This window comes from Myotis daubentonii, chromosome 4, assembly GCF_963259705.1.
Source record: "Myotis daubentonii chromosome 4, mMyoDau2.1, whole genome shotgun sequence".
NCBI classification, from domain to species: Eukaryota; Metazoa; Chordata; class Mammalia; order Chiroptera; family Vespertilionidae; genus Myotis; species Myotis daubentonii.
Genome location: NC_081843.1, coordinates 21,924,043 through 21,929,983, shown reverse-complemented (window position 1 = coordinate 21,929,983; position 5,941 = coordinate 21,924,043). Strand labels below are relative to the sequence as shown.

At 40.7% G+C, this 5,941-nt stretch overlaps 1 pseudogene; it reads left to right on the top strand.

Annotated features, from left to right (window-relative positions):
• Positions 1-509: 509 nt before the first annotated feature.
• Positions 510-1,216, top strand: LOC132232587 (serine/threonine-protein phosphatase PP1-beta catalytic subunit-like; annotated as a pseudogene).
• Positions 1,217-5,941: the final 4,725 nt, after the last annotated feature.

Below are 5,941 nucleotides of genomic sequence, written 5' to 3'. Positions count from 1 at the left end.
CTGCACCCCATCCTCCCACTCCATGCAATCTGTTTCTAGGTCATTTAATTATACGACCAATACATTTCTGGAGTCTCTCATCCACCTTCCTCCTCCACTGCTGCCCAGCCTGAATTCTAACCCTTGATTCAAATCCTCCCAATGATCTCTCATCTAGCTTCTTATGTGGCACATTATTTGACAGTTAATCTTCCCGACAATCCTATGGTGTAGGTACTATTATCATTCCCATTGTAACGGCGAAAAAGCTGAGGCCTTGCCCTAACCGGTTTGGCTCAGTGGATAGAGCGTCGGCCTGCGGACTAAAGGGTTCCGGGTTTGATTCCAGTCAAGGGCATGTACCTTGGTTTCTGGCACATCCCCAGTAGGGAGTGTGCAGGAGGCAGCTGATCGACGTTTCTCTCTCATCGATGTTTCTAACTCTCTATCCCTCTCCCTTCCTCTAAAAAAAATATCAATAAAATAAATAAAAAAAGATAAAAGAAAAAAGGAAAAGCTGAGGCCTTATTCTTGTGGAGGTGAAAGCACCACTGAGAATTTGTGGAGATATTCATGGACAATATACAGATTTACTACGATTATCTGACTATGGAGGTTTCCCACAAGAAGCCAACTATCTTTTCTTAGGAGAGAATGTGGATAGAGGAAAGTAGTCTTTGCAAACCATTTGTTTGCTATTGGCTTAAAAAAGTCAAATATTCAGAGAACTTCTTTCTCTTAAGAGGAAACCATGAGTGTGCTGGCATCGATCGTATGGGTTCTATGATGAATGCAAACAAAGGTTCAATATCACACTGTGGACGACCTGCACAGACTGTCCCAACCGCCTGCCTACAGCTGCCATTGCAGCGAGGAGGTCTGTTGCCATGGAGGACCGTCAGCAAACCTGCAATCGAGGAAGCAGAGTTGGAGAGTTATGGGACCCGCCGATGTCCCCCCTACAAGTCTGCTCTGTGATCTGCTGTGGTCTGACCCAGAGAAGGATGGCAAGGCTGGGGAGAAAATAACTGGTGTCCCTTCACGTTTGGAGCTGAATGGATATGATTTTTTTTTCCCTAAATGACGATAGGTAACCCTATTTTCAGTCCCAGATTATTGTGGCAATTCTGATCATGCTGGTGGAATGATGAGTGTGGATGAAGGCAGGATGTGCTCATTTCAGGTGCTGACATCGTCTGGAAAGAAAGCTAAGTACCAGCCTGGTGGGCTGGACTGAGGAGGTCCTGTCACTCCACTTCAAACAGTTAATTCACTGAAGAAAAGGTGAAGAAAGGAACTGTGTAACATAACCACCAGATTGGTTAAGAACATTCTTCATAACATATGTGTGCACTATCCATCCATCCAGCCAGTTGCCACCCTTTATGATGTCACACCTTTAACTTAAGGAGACTGATAAAGAATCTTATAATTTTTTTTTATAATAGAAAGATGTGCTGCACTGTATCATAAGTATACTCTGTAATAATATGCAACAAAGTTAAATCCAAATTCAAAATTACCCAATAAGTTACATCTTCACTTATCACAGTTTTTAAAGTTGAGAAGCATCCCAATTAAACTAGATAAGACAGTTAAACCAGATGAAAGCATGATGGTCCATCTGCATGTGGTTTTAGTGATAGATATGTGACTGTGTAATTACACTGAGCTTATTTTGTTTGTTTTTGATAGAATAATGGCAACTCTTTTAAACTTTTTTTCCTAAACATTAAAAAAAATTATTTATTGGTGTGTGTGTGTGTGAGAGAGAGAGGGGGGGGGAGAGGGGGAGAGAGAGAGAGAGAGAGAGAGAGAGAGAGAGAGAGAGAGAAACATTGATTTGTTGTTCCACTTATTTATGCATTCATTGGTTGATTCTTGTATGTGCCCGGACTGATGATCGAACCCACAACCTTGCTGTATCAGCACAACACTCTAACCAGCCGAGCTACCCAGCCAGGGCTTTTTTAAACATTTTAAAAAGTAAAATGTGGGCCCTAGCCGGTTTGGCTCAGTGGATAGAGCGTTGGCCTGCGAACTGAAGGGTTCCAGGTTCGATTCTGATCAAGGGCACATGCCCAGGTTGCTGGCTTGATCCCCAGAAAGGGGTGTGGAGGAGGCAGCTAATCAATGATTTTCTCTCATCATTGATGTTTCTATCTCTCTCTCTCTCCCTCTTCCTTCCTCTCTGAAATCAATAAAAATATTTTTTAAAAAAATAAATAAAGTAAAATGTGGGATGAGCTCTGAAGATATTCACCAACTATTATTTTCTCGTTTACTTACACACCTTATTACCATAAAAAGAAAAACTTATGCCTCATTACCATAAAAAGGAATTTTAGAGACTGATATTTTTTAAAGTATGCAAATTGTCCAATCTGGTAACTTAGTCAAACAGTTTTGGGCAAACTTTACAGCTGATAGTGAATATTTTGCTTCGTATAGACATTGCCACCGATTTGATTTGTGCACCCTGGATTTTAACTGCTCTATGGTGCAGTAGCACTTCATTTAACTCATGTAGTATTACCCAACTAGCTGGTAATGTGATTATGTGGTACCTTGGCTTTAAGTTTTAATTTGCATCAAACACCTTTGGGCAGGCTTGACTTTCTGGTCACACCCTTATGCATTAATTTTGTTTTTTGGGTTGTTTTTTTGTTTTGTTTTTGTTTAGATCCACAAAACATGAGAATCCTTTTTTGAGAAGCCTTAGAAAGCTACCATTATCTCTTTTTTCCTCCCTCTGTGTAAAGGATGTATTTGAATGAATGTTGGTCAGTGGGACATTTTGTCAGCTACGGCTATGGGGTGCTTAATGTCTAATATTGCCATGTGGATATAATTGTAAGGTTAAGGTCACTGAAGAGTTTTGTTTTTATTCTTCATGATCAAAGTTCATATGACATTGTATAGACATGTTTTGTAGCAATAATTACTGTACATGGTCCAGGGTTTATTGCAGCATTTCTTTTCCTGTTCCCTTTTTTCCATGGGTTGGTATTAACAAATAGCAGGAGTACAGAAGTGAGCATAAAGGTTTTATAAGAGAACTTAGAGGACACAAGTTTGTAATTTTTGGATGTCATTATAAAAGCTTTTACGGAGCACTGTCAAATTTGTAAGCTTCGTAGGGATGGACATCATTTTTATAATGCCCTTCTACATGTGCTACCATGGGTGTGAAATTCCTGGCCTTAATATCGTCTTTTAAAGTCTTAAATTGAGAATTCTGTTAACTTACATTGTATGAATTGGTGTATTGTATTACTGCAAGAGATTTGATTTTTCAGTACAGTGCAAAGTTCTTTCTAGTGCATATGTCTTTTTTCCTAGTTCCATTTTGTTTTAAATGTAGTTTTCTTGTTTAGTAAAAGTTGTCTATTTGATATGGGAAAAAAGCTGAGGCGTATAAAGGTTAAGTAAGGGTCCCAGGGCTAGTCAGTGGTGGAAACTGACTCCACACCGTGGTCTAACCTAGAGGGTAGCTCTTAGCCACCACTCTCTACTAGTAAATGTGGTTTTCTACTTTCAGCCTCATCTTCTCTAATTCACTATCCTCCACAGCAGCTAGAGGGGTCTTTCTAAACCGCAACACTGATCATGTCCTGTCTCAGCTCAGATCCCTCCGGTGGTTCCCTACGGCCTTGGGACAAAGCGTCGGCTCATGTCCATAACCTCTACAGCCTCATCTCCCGTCGCACAGAATCGCCCCTCACCCATTCACTCTGCTGCAGCCACATCGCAGCCCACTCCCAGCCACCACGGCATTTCCATCCTTCCGTGACTGCAACGCACACTGTTCTCCAACAGCATACATAGTATGTATCCTCTTTTTCACTCGGAGAACTCCTACACATCCTCCAATACTCAGCCCAAATGTTACCTAGTAGAAGACTTTCCTGACCTCCCCCAGGTAGAATTAGTCATTGTGTCCTTCACTCTCTATATAATACATTGGCAGGCATTCTTGGCCTTTGAGGATTATGAGGGCCAGAAAAAGTCAAGTAAAAGCATATCCAGTTAGAATGGGACTAGAATTTTACAGTTAATATCAAGGAGGATAAAAAAGGATTTGATTGAAATGAATGAAACTTAAAGAATTCTGTACGAATTCTTAAACAGATGATGAACCAAGGACTGATATCCTATGTAATAAAACCCTAATATGCAAATTGACTGAATGGTGAAACGACTGGCGGAATAACTGGCAGAACAACTGGTCACTATGACCCGCACTGACCACCGGCAGTGGTGATCAGGGGGCAGGGTCGGCCAGCAGGTGGCACCAGGCCACCACCCCAGGTGGGTGCTAGCAGGGTTGGGGGAGGACGATTGCCCCGCCCACTGGTCCCCCCAAGATGGCCCGGATTGCCAGCCAGGCCTAGGAACCCTACCCTATATATTGGGAACAGTCTCTTAGATTTAAAAATTAAAACTTGGCAAGGCTACTCTAACACTGAAAAAACAGGATGATGCAGCAATGACATGCATGGACTCTGGCTTGAACATTTTGTGGTCAACCCTGATTCTGACACTTAATAACTATGTGACAAAGCCAATTACTTAACTTCTCTCTACTTCAGTTTTTCCACCCATAAGATGGGGAAAATGGTACTACTGCCTCAGAAGGATCATGTTATATACTACTTTTTATAATCAGAGCAAAAAAAATGTAGCTGCCCATACAACAGCAAGATGCCTTTCACCTGTATGAATAGTATGGTCACTGGTGCATGAGCATCCCAGATTGCGAGAGGGATGTCCGACTGCTGGTTTAGGCCCGACATCCCCTGAGGGGGTCCCAGATTGTGAGAGGACACAGGCCAGGCTGAGGGACTGCCCCCCCCCCCACCGCCCCATGCATGAATTTTGTGCACCAGGCCTCTAATATATATATCTTTCTCTTTGGCATAATTTCCTGACAAAAATTTTTTTGAAAGCATGATATGACATCCTTTTCTTACAAGTCCCATACCATGATCACACAGAATCAACTTTGCAAAAATATAAGATACTTCCAGTTTGCCAGCAGGCCTTAGTATTTTCATAATGAAATTATTCTCTTTTAAGTACCTGTCCTGTTTTCTTTGCAATAATATCCTCTTCTTTAGATGTTTCTTGGTCTAAGAATTACATCAGCCAGATGCTCATTTGTCAATATAGTTGGGGGTGAGTAGTTCTCCAACATCACTTACATCAACTTTAGGAAAATCTATAACTTTGCAAGAATTGCAATTTTATTTTGCAAAGGATTGCACACTCAGACAGACTGACCAACACCCAAGAAAGAGGATGTTAATGTGATGAACAGAGCAGACATTGGCGTTCAGCTGGTCCATGGTTGAGGTAATTCCATTGGGCCAATGTCAGTTTGCCAGGTCAAATAATGCCCTGCAGTTATGTGAGATGTTGCCATTGGGGGAAGCTGGGTGAGGAGCACAGCACACCACTTGGTGCTAATTTTGCAACATCTTTTGGGCTTATTATTTCAAAATAAGAGTTTAAAGTATTATAAAAGTATCTCACAGACAAGAGGAGCCTAAGGAAACACGGAGACTAAATGCATGAGAATGAAGCATGATAATTAAACTTATAAATAACCAGATACTTCATTAAAATTTCCTTGTATTGATCACTTTTGCTTTCCTTGGCAATCTCATCACCATGTGGGGAGAAGGGGTTTTAACTAAATACTTGGGTTTTCATTAATCCTTCCATGGAATTCTAATTATTTATTTAACCACATTAAACCCTCGATTTTGCAGATCTCAATTTAACAGACTTCATATTTAATGGACATACAGACAAAATTTCCAGTCCATATGTCACATGTGCACATTAATACCCCTTTAACTTTTAAATGCTTTTAACCAAGAGTTGCTTATAATTAAATTAACAAGTTGTGTTTTTTTGTTATTAATTCACTGTTATTTTTAACAAACTTTAGCAAATA